The sequence below is a fragment of the Atractosteus spatula genome, unplaced genomic scaffold (genome assembly GCF_055471065.1).
Source record: "Atractosteus spatula isolate fAtrSpa1 unplaced genomic scaffold, fAtrSpa1.hap1 Scaffold_21, whole genome shotgun sequence".
Lineage (NCBI taxonomy): Eukaryota > Metazoa > Chordata > Actinopteri > Semionotiformes > Lepisosteidae > Atractosteus > Atractosteus spatula.
In genome coordinates this window covers 225,848-235,000 of record NW_028296775.1, presented here as the reverse complement: position 1 = coordinate 235,000, position 9,153 = coordinate 225,848, and the positions used below count along the sequence as shown (strand labels likewise).

At 62.9% G+C, this 9,153-nt stretch overlaps 9 non-coding genes across 9 annotated transcripts in view; all 9 read left to right on the top strand.

The window, feature by feature from the left end:
• The window catches only part of LOC148808568 (U2 spliceosomal RNA), a 191-nt gene extending 89 nt beyond the window's left edge, over positions 1-102 (top strand). Inside the window, exon 1 of the small nuclear RNA XR_016088039.1 lies at positions 1-102. This exon is cut by the window's left edge and continues 89 nt beyond it. This is a non-coding gene — a small nuclear RNA (U2 spliceosomal RNA).
• A 785-nt stretch (positions 103-887) lies between these two features.
• On the top strand, positions 888-1,078 carry LOC148808567 (U2 spliceosomal RNA). Its single transcript, XR_016088038.1, has one exon. It is a non-coding gene; the product is annotated as a U2 spliceosomal RNA (small nuclear RNA).
• Positions 1,079-1,863: 785 nt separating this feature from the next.
• LOC148808566 (U2 spliceosomal RNA) lies at positions 1,864-2,054 on the top strand. The gene has a single exon (XR_016088037.1). It is a non-coding gene; the product is annotated as a U2 spliceosomal RNA (small nuclear RNA).
• Positions 2,055-2,839: 785 nt separating this feature from the next.
• Positions 2,840-3,030, top strand: LOC148808565 (U2 spliceosomal RNA). Its single transcript, XR_016088036.1, has one exon. It is a non-coding gene; the product is annotated as a U2 spliceosomal RNA (small nuclear RNA).
• Positions 3,031-3,815: 785 nt separating this feature from the next.
• LOC148808564 (U2 spliceosomal RNA) lies at positions 3,816-4,006 on the top strand. Its single transcript, XR_016088035.1, has one exon. It is a non-coding gene; the product is annotated as a U2 spliceosomal RNA (small nuclear RNA).
• A 783-nt stretch (positions 4,007-4,789) lies between these two features.
• LOC148808563 (U2 spliceosomal RNA) lies at positions 4,790-4,980 on the top strand. The gene has a single exon (XR_016088034.1). It is a non-coding gene; the product is annotated as a U2 spliceosomal RNA (small nuclear RNA).
• A 787-nt stretch (positions 4,981-5,767) lies between these two features.
• Positions 5,768-5,958, top strand: LOC148808562 (U2 spliceosomal RNA). Its single transcript, XR_016088032.1, has one exon. It is a non-coding gene; the product is annotated as a U2 spliceosomal RNA (small nuclear RNA).
• A 797-nt stretch (positions 5,959-6,755) lies between these two features.
• LOC148808561 (U2 spliceosomal RNA) lies at positions 6,756-6,946 on the top strand. Its single transcript, XR_016088031.1, has one exon. It is a non-coding gene; the product is annotated as a U2 spliceosomal RNA (small nuclear RNA).
• Positions 6,947-7,733: 787 nt separating this feature from the next.
• LOC148808560 (U2 spliceosomal RNA) lies at positions 7,734-7,924 on the top strand. Its single transcript, XR_016088030.1, has one exon. It is a non-coding gene; the product is annotated as a U2 spliceosomal RNA (small nuclear RNA).
• Positions 7,925-9,153: the final 1,229 nt, after the last annotated feature.

The following is a 9,153-nucleotide window of genomic DNA, read 5'->3' as shown; positions in this document are numbered from 1 at the left end:
ATTAAACGGATTTTTGGAACAGGGAGCTGGATCAGGAGCTTGCTCCGTCCTCTCCACGCATCGGCCCGGTATTGCAGCGCCTCCGGGAACGGTGCACTACCTTCTCTCAGCGGTGAAAAGACAGACGTAGCTAGCAAGCAAGCGAGGTGGACCGGAGCTCCTTCCTCTCCGGTCTCGTCTCTCGTCCATCTGTGTGTCTCTGTGTCTCTCTCTCTCCCCCTCCCCGTTCCCGTGCTCCCTCCGTGCACTTTCCCGCGCCTCGACTCTCTCGGCAAGCAGGCCGGCCCCCTTTTCGGCTCCCGTGCGTTTTCCCTCCAAAAAACTTAGTTTTTTCCTCCTTTTTCCAGGGAGGCAGGCGTGGCTTGTGTGTGTGTGTGTGTGTGTGTGTGTGTGTGTGTGTGTGTGTGTGTGTGTGTCCCCGTCCTTGCAGGCGGGCCCCTTTCGACAGCCGGCCGTTTTCCCTCCAAAAAACTTAGTATATACACCTTTTCTTTCTTTTTTTCGGCAGGCAGGCAGGTGTGTGTGTGTCCCCGTCCCTCCCGAGAGAGCGCTGCCCCTTGCCTCTGCCCGCAGGTGCCGACGGTCCGCTTTCGCTTGCAGCTCACTCGGCACGGCTGCTGCTGGTGGGAGGGGCCTAAGCTAAGGAGGCCGGCCGGCTGGCGCCCCCCGCGGCTGCGGTCGTTGTCGGGCCGTTGACAGGAGATCAAAGAGCAGGGCCCCCGCCCGGGACTGGCGGGCAGGCAGGCGAGCAAGCAGGCAGGCAAGAGAGGGGGAGAGCGGAGTCCGGGCGGCCGGCAGCCGCGTGCGGACCGGGCTCCAGAGGCGTCGGCCTGCGCCGCTGCGCGCCAGCCGGACGCCCGCGCGCCCGCCCAAGGCCGGCGTCGGGCATCGCTTCTCGGCCTTTTGGCTAAGATCAAGTGTAGTATCTGTTCTTATCAGTTTAATATCTGATACGTCCCCCATCGGGGGACCACATATTAAACGGATTTTTGGAACAGGGAGCTGGATCAGGAGCTTGCTCCGTCCTCTCCACGCATCGGCCCGGTATTGCAGCGCCTCCGGGAACGGTGCACTACCTTCTCTCAGCGGTGAAAAGACAGACGTAGCTAGCAAGCAAGCGAGGTGGACCGGAGCTCCTTCCTCTCCGGTCTCGTCTCTCGTCCATCTGTGTGTCTCTGTGTCTCTCTCTCTCCCCCTCCCCGTTCCCGTGCTCCCTCCGTGCACTTTCCCGCGCCTCGACTCTCTCGGCAAGCAGGCCGGCCCCCTTTTCGGCTCCCGTGCGTTTTCCCTCCAAAAAACTTAGTTTTTTCCTCCTTTTTCCAGGGAGGCAGGCGTGGCTTGTGTGTGTGTGTGTGTGTGTGTGTGTGTGTGTGTGTGTGTGTGTGTGTGTGTCCCCGTCCTTGCAGGCGGGCCCCTTTCGACAGCCGGCCGTTTTCCCTCCAAAAAACTTAGTATATACACCTTTTCTTTCTTTTTTTCGGCAGGCAGGCAGGTGTGTGTGTGTCCCCGTCCCTCCCGAGAGAGCGCTGCCCCTTGCCTCTGCCCGCAGGTGCCGACGGTCCGCTTTCGCTTGCAGCTCACTCGGCACGGCTGCTGCTGGTGGGAGGGGCCTAAGCTAAGGAGGCCGGCCGGCTGGCGCCCCCCGCGGCTGCGGTCGTTGTCGGGCCGTTGACAGGAGATCAAAGAGCAGGGCCCCCGCCCGGGACTGGCGGGCAGGCAGGCGAGCAAGCAGGCAGGCAAGAGAGGGGGAGAGCGGAGTCCGGGCGGCCGGCAGCCGCGTGCGGACCGGGCTCCAGAGGCGTCGGCCTGCGCCGCTGCGCGCCAGCCGGACGCCCGCGCGCCCGCCCAAGGCCGGCGTCGGGCATCGCTTCTCGGCCTTTTGGCTAAGATCAAGTGTAGTATCTGTTCTTATCAGTTTAATATCTGATACGTCCCCCATCGGGGGACCACATATTAAACGGATTTTTGGAACAGGGAGCTGGATCAGGAGCTTGCTCCGTCCTCTCCACGCATCGGCCCGGTATTGCAGCGCCTCCGGGAACGGTGCACTACCTTCTCTCAGCGGTGAAAAGACAGACGTAGCTAGCAAGCAAGCGAGGTGGACCGGAGCTCCTTCCTCTCCGGTCTCGTCTCTCGTCCATCTGTGTGTCTCTGTGTCTCTCTCTCTCCCCCTCCCCGTTCCCGTGCTCCCTCCGTGCACTTTCCCGCGCCTCGACTCTCTCGGCAAGCAGGCCGGCCCCCTTTTCGGCTCCCGTGCGTTTTCCCTCCAAAAAACTTAGTTTTTTCCTCCTTTTTCCAGGGAGGCAGGCGTGGCTTGTGTGTGTGTGTGTGTGTGTGTGTGTGTGTGTGTGTGTGTGTGTGTGTGTGTCCCCGTCCTTGCAGGCGGGCCCCTTTCGACAGCCGGCCGTTTTCCCTCCAAAAAACTTAGTATATACACCTTTTCTTTCTTTTTTTCGGCAGGCAGGCAGGTGTGTGTGTGTCCCCGTCCCTCCCGAGAGAGCGCTGCCCCTTGCCTCTGCCCGCAGGTGCCGACGGTCCGCTTTCGCTTGCAGCTCACTCGGCACGGCTGCTGCTGGTGGGAGGGGCCTAAGCTAAGGAGGCCGGCCGGCTGGCGCCCCCCGCGGCTGCGGTCGTTGTCGGGCCGTTGACAGGAGATCAAAGAGCAGGGCCCCCGCCCGGGACTGGCGGGCAGGCAGGCGAGCAAGCAGGCAGGCAAGAGAGGGGGAGAGCGGAGTCCGGGCGGCCGGCAGCCGCGTGCGGACCGGGCTCCAGAGGCGTCGGCCTGCGCCGCTGCGCGCCAGCCGGACGCCCGCGCGCCCGCCCAAGGCCGGCGTCGGGCATCGCTTCTCGGCCTTTTGGCTAAGATCAAGTGTAGTATCTGTTCTTATCAGTTTAATATCTGATACGTCCCCCATCGGGGGACCACATATTAAACGGATTTTTGGAACAGGGAGCTGGATCAGGAGCTTGCTCCGTCCTCTCCACGCATCGGCCCGGTATTGCAGCGCCTCCGGGAACGGTGCACTACCTTCTCTCAGCGGTGAAAAGACAGACGTAGCTAGCAAGCAAGCGAGGTGGACCGGAGCTCCTTCCTCTCCGGTCTCGTCTCTCGTCCATCTGTGTGTCTCTGTGTCTCTCTCTCTCCCCCTCCCCGTTCCCGTGCTCCCTCCGTGCACTTTCCCGCGCCTCGACTCTCTCGGCAAGCAGGCCGGCCCCCTTTTCGGCTCCCGTGCGTTTTCCCTCCAAAAAACTTAGTTTTTTCCTCCTTTTTCCAGGGAGGCAGGCGTGGCTTGTGTGTGTGTGTGTGTGTGTGTGTGTGTGTGTGTGTGTGTGTGTGTGTGTGTCCCCGTCCTTGCAGGCGGGCCCCTTTCGACAGCCGGCCGTTTTCCCTCCAAAAAACTTAGTATATACACCTTTTCTTTCTTTTTTTCGGCAGGCAGGCAGGTGTGTGTGTGTCCCCGTCCCTCCCGAGAGAGCGCTGCCCCTTGCCTCTGCCCGCAGGTGCCGACGGTCCGCTTTCGCTTGCAGCTCACTCGGCACGGCTGCTGCTGGTGGGAGGGGCCTAAGCTAAGGAGGCCGGCCGGCTGGCGCCCCCCGCGGCTGCGGTCGTTGTCGGGCCGTTGACAGGAGATCAAAGAGCAGGGCCCCCGCCCGGGACTGGCGGGCAGGCAGGCGAGCAAGCAGGCAGGCAAGAGAGGGGGAGAGCGGAGTCCGGGCGGCCGGCAGCCGCGTGCGGACCGGGCTCCAGAGGCGTCGGCCTGCGCCGCTGCGCGCCAGCCGGACGCCCGCGCGCCCGCCCAAGGCCGGCGTCGGGCATCGCTTCTCGGCCTTTTGGCTAAGATCAAGTGTAGTATCTGTTCTTATCAGTTTAATATCTGATACGTCCCCCATCGGGGGACCACATATTAAACGGATTTTTGGAACAGGGAGCTGGATCAGGAGCTTGCTCCGTCCTCTCCACGCATCGGCCCGGTATTGCAGCGCCTCCGGGAACGGTGCACTACCTTCTCTCAGCGGTGAAAAGACAGACGTAGCTAGCAAGCAAGCGAGGTGGACCGGAGCTCCTTCCTCTCCGGTCTCGTCTCTCGTCCATCTGTGTGTCTCTGTGTCTCTCTCTCTCCCCCTCCCCGTTCCCGTGCTCCCTCCGTGCACTTTCCCGCGCCTCGACTCTCTCGGCAAGCAGGCCGGCCCCCTTTTCGGCTCCCGTGCGTTTTCCCTCCAAAAAACTTAGTTTTTTCCTCCTTTTTCCAGGGAGGCAGGCGTGGCTTGTGTGTGTGTGTGTGTGTGTGTGTGTGTGTGTGTGTGTGTGTGTGTGTGTCCCCGTCCTTGCAGGCGGGCCCCTTTCGACAGCCGGCCGTTTTCCCTCCAAAAAACTTAGTATATACACCTTTTCTTTCTTTTTTTCGGCAGGCAGGCAGGTGTGTGTGTGTCCCCGTCCCTCCCGAGAGAGCGCTGCCCCTTGCCTCTGCCCGCAGGTGCCGACGGTCCGCTTTCGCTTGCAGCTCACTCGGCACGGCTGCTGCTGGTGGGAGGGGCCTAAGCTAAGGAGGCCGGCCGGCTGGCGCCCCCCGCGGCTGCGGTCGTTGTCGGGCCGTTGACAGGAGATCAAAGAGCAGGGCCCCCGCCCGGGACTGGCGGGCAGGCAGGCGAGCAAGCAGGCAGGCAAGAGAGGGGGAGAGCGGAGTCCGGGCGGCCGGCAGCCGCGTGCGGACCGGGCTCCAGAGGCGTCGGCCTGCGCCGCTGCGCGCCAGCCGGACGCCCGCGCGCCCGCCCAAGGCCGGCGTCGGGCATCGCTTCTCGGCCTTTTGGCTAAGATCAAGTGTAGTATCTGTTCTTATCAGTTTAATATCTGATACGTCCCCCATCGGGGGACCACATATTAAACGGATTTTTGGAACAGGGAGCTGGATCAGGAGCTTGCTCCGTCCTCTCCACGCATCGGCCCGGTATTGCAGCGCCTCCGGGAACGGTGCACTACCTTCTCTCAGCGGTGAAAAGACAGACGTAGCTAGCAAGCAAGCGAGGTGGACCGGAGCTCCTTCCTCTCCGGTCTCGTCTCTCGTCCATCTGTGTGTCTCTGTGTCTCTCTCTCTCCCCCTCCCCGTTCCCGTGCTCCCTCCGTGCACTTTCCCGCGCCTCGACTCTCTCGGCAAGCAGGCCGGCCCCCTTTTCGGCTCCCGTGCGTTTTCCCTCCAAAAAACTTAGTTTTTTCCTCCTTTTTCCAGGGAGGCAGGCGTGGCTTGTGTGTGTGTGTGTGTGTGTGTGTGTGTGTGTGTGTGTGTGTGTGTGTGTGTGTCCCCGTCCTTGCAGGCGGGCCCCTTTCGACAGCCGGCCGTTTTCCCTCCAAAAAACTTAGTATATACACCTTTTCTTTCTTTTTTTCGGCAGGCAGGCAGGTGTGTGTGTGTCCCCGTCCCTCCCGAGAGAGCGCTGCCCCTTGCCTCTGCCCGCAGGTGCCGACGGTCCGCTTTCGCTTGCAGCTCACTCGGCACGGCTGCTGCTGGTGGGAGGGGCCTAAGCTAAGGAGGCCGGCCGGCTGGCGCCCCCCGCGGCTGCGGTCGTTGTCGGGCCGTTGACAGGAGATCAAAGAGCAGGGCCCCCGCCCGGGACTGGCGGGCAGGCAGGCGAGCAAGCAGGCAGGCAAGAGAGGGGGAGAGCGGAGTCCGGGCGGCCGGCAGCCGCGTGCGGACCGGGCTCCAGAGGCGTCGGCCTGCGCCGCTGCGCGCCAGCCGGACGCCCGCGCGCCCGCCCAAGGCCGGCGTCGGGCATCGCTTCTCGGCCTTTTGGCTAAGATCAAGTGTAGTATCTGTTCTTATCAGTTTAATATCTGATACGTCCCCCATCGGGGGACCACATATTAAACGGATTTTTGGAACAGGGAGCTGGATCAGGAGCTTGCTCCGTCCTCTCCACGCATCGGCCCGGTATTGCAGCGCCTCCGGGAACGGTGCACTACCTTCTCTCAGCGGTGAAAAGACAGACGTAGCTAGCAAGCAAGCGAGGTGGACCGGAGCTCCTTCCTCTCCGGTCTCGTCTCTCGTCCATCTGTGTGTCTCTGTGTCTCTCTCTCTCCCCCTCCCCGTTCCCGTGCTCCCTCCGTGCACTTTCCCGCGCCTCGACTCTCTCGGCAAGCAGGCCGGCCCCCTTTTCGGCTCCCGTGCGTTTTCCCTCCAAAAAACTTAGTTTTTCTCCTTTTTCCAGGGAGGCAGGCGTGGCTTGTGTGTGTGTGTGTGTGTGTGTGTGTGTGTGTGTGTGTGTGTGTGTGTGTGTGTGTGTGTGTGTGTCCCCGTCCTTGCAGGCGGGCCCCTTTCGACAGCCGGCCGTTTTCCCTCCAAAAAACTTAGTATATACACCTTTTCTTTCTTTTTTTCGGCAGGCAGGCAGGTGTGTGTGTGTCCCCGTCCCTCCCGAGAGAGCGCTGCCCCTTGCCTCTGCCCGCAGGTGCCGACGGTCCGCTTTCGCTTGCAGCTCACTCGGCACGGCTGCTGCTGGTGGGAGGGGCCTAAGCTAAGGAGGCCGGCCGGCTGGCGCCCCCCGCGGCTGCGGTCGTTGTCGGGCCGTTGACAGGAGATCAAAGAGCAGGGCCCCCGCCCGGGACTGGCGGGCAGGCAGGCGAGCAAGCAGGCAGGCAAGAGAGGGGGAGAGCGGAGTCCGGGCGGCCGGCAGCCGCGTGCGGACCGGGCTCCAGAGGCGTCGGCCTGCGCCGCTGCGCGCCAGCCGGACGCCCGCGCGCCCGCCCAAGGCCGGCGTCGGGCATCGCTTCTCGGCCTTTTGGCTAAGATCAAGTGTAGTATCTGTTCTTATCAGTTTAATATCTGATACGTCCCCCATCGGGGGACCACATATTAAACGGATTTTTGGAACAGGGAGCTGGATCAGGAGCTTGCTCCGTCCTCTCCACGCATCGGCCCGGTATTGCAGCGCCTCCGGGAACGGTGCACTACCTTCTCTCAGCGGTGAAAAGACAGACGTAGCTAGCAAGCAAGCGAGGTGGACCGGAGCTCCTTCCTCTCCGGTCTCGTCTCTCGTCCATCTGTGTGTCTCTGTGTCTCTCTCTCTCCCCCTCCCCGTTCCCGTGCTCCCTCCGTGCACTTTCCCGCGCCTCGACTCTCTCGGCAAGCAGGCCGGCCCCCTTTTCGGCTCCCGTGCGTTTTCCCTCCAAAAAACTTAGTTTTTTCCTCCTTTTTCCAGGGAGGCAGGCGTGGCTTGTGTGTGTGTGTGTGTGTGTGTGTGTGTGTGTGTGTGTGTGTGTGTGTGTGTGTCCCCGTCCTTGCAGGCGGGCCCCTTTCGACAGCCGGCCGTTTTCCCTCCAAAAAACTTAGTATATACACCTTTTCTTTCTTTTTTTCGGCAGGCAGGCAGGTGTGTGTGTGTCCCCGTCCCTCCCGAGAGAGCGCTGCCCCTTGCCTCTGCCCGCAGGTGCCGACGGTCCGCTTTCGCTTGCAGCTCACTCGGCACGGCTGCTGCTGGTGGGAGGGGCCTAAGCTAAGGAGGCCGGCCGGCTGGCGCCCCCCGCGGCTGCGGTCGTTGTCGGGCCGTTGACAGGAGATCAAAGAGCAGGGCCCCCGCCCGGGACTGGCGGGCAGGCAGGCGAGCAAGCAGGCAGGCAAGAGAGGGGGAGAGCGGAGTCCGGGCGGCCGGCAGCCGCGTGCGGACCGGGCTCCAGAGGCGTCGGCCTGCGCCGCTGCGCGCCAGCCGGACGCCCGCGCGCCCGCCCAAGGCCGGCGTCGGGCATCGCTTCTCGGCCTTTTGGCTAAGATCAAGTGTAGTATCTGTTCTTATCAGTTTAATATCTGATACGTCCCCCATCGGGGGACCACATATTAAACGGATTTTTGGAACAGGGAGCTGGATCAGGAGCTTGCTCCGTCCTCTCCACGCATCGGCCCGGTATTGCAGCGCCTCCGGGAACGGTGCACTACCTTCTCTCAGCGGTGAAAAGACAGACGTAGCTAGCAAGCAAGCGAGGTGGACCGGAGCTCCTTCCTCTCCGGTCTCGTCTCTCGTCCATCTGTGTGTCTCTGTGTCTCTCTCTCTCCCCCTCCCCGTTCCCGTGCTCCCTCCGTGCACTTTCCCGCGCCTCGACTCTCTCGGCAAGCAGGCCGGCCCCCTTTTCGGCTCCCGTGCGTTTTCCCTCCAAAAAACTTAGTTTTTTCCTCCTTTTTCCAGGGAGGCAGGCGTGGCTTGTGTGTGTGTGTGTGTGTGTGTGTGTGTGTGTGTGTGTGTGTGTGTGTGTCCCCGTCCTTGCAGGCGGGCCCCTTTCGACAGCCGGCCGTTTTCCCTCCAAAAAACTTAGTATATACACCTTTTCTTTCTTTTTTTCGGCAGGCAGGCAGGTGTGTGTGTGTCCCCGTCCCTCCCGAGAGAGCGCTGCCCCTTGCCTCTGCCCGCAGGTGCCGACGGTCCGCTTTCGCTTGCAGCTCACTCGGCACGGCTGCTGCTGGTGGGAGGGGCCTAAGCTAAGGAGGCCGGCCGGCTGGCGCCCCCCGCGGCTGCGGTCGTTGTCGGGCCGTTGACAGGAGATCAAAGAGCAGGGCCCCCGCCCGGGACTGGCGGGCAGGCAGGCGAGCAAGCAGGCAGGCAAGAGAGGGGGAGAGCGGAGTCCGGGCGGCCGGCAGCCGCGTGCGGACCGGGCTCCAGAGGCGTCGGCCTGCGCCGCTGCGCGCCAGCCGGACGCCCGCGCGCCCGCCCAAGGCCGGCGTCGGGCATCGCTTCTCGGCCTTTTGGCCAAGTTCCGACGATACGTGGCATGACCGCGGTCCGAGGACTTGTCAAAAGGTGAAGACGACGAAGGCGAGGAGGAGAAGGAGAAGACGACGAACGGCGGAACCAGACCAGACCAGACGGGCGGATCCTTACCACCAGAAGACCGGAGCAGACGTCCACCAAAGGTCACCACGGGTAGTCGCCCTGGGTTGAGCCCAGGGGGCGAAGTGGGGCCTCCAAGATGACGGCGGTCGGCGGTGGTGAGCGGGCCCGCGGTCCGGCGGCTGTGCACCCTCTGTCCCGTGAGGGGCTGATGCGGTGCACAGTGCGCTTTGTGGTGAAGGATGCGGAGAGGAAGAAGGACTGGATGAACCGTGAGCAGTTTGAACGAGTGGTCCTGATGAAGGCTTTGGGGATCGAGTTGAAGGACATCGATTGTTTGCAAGA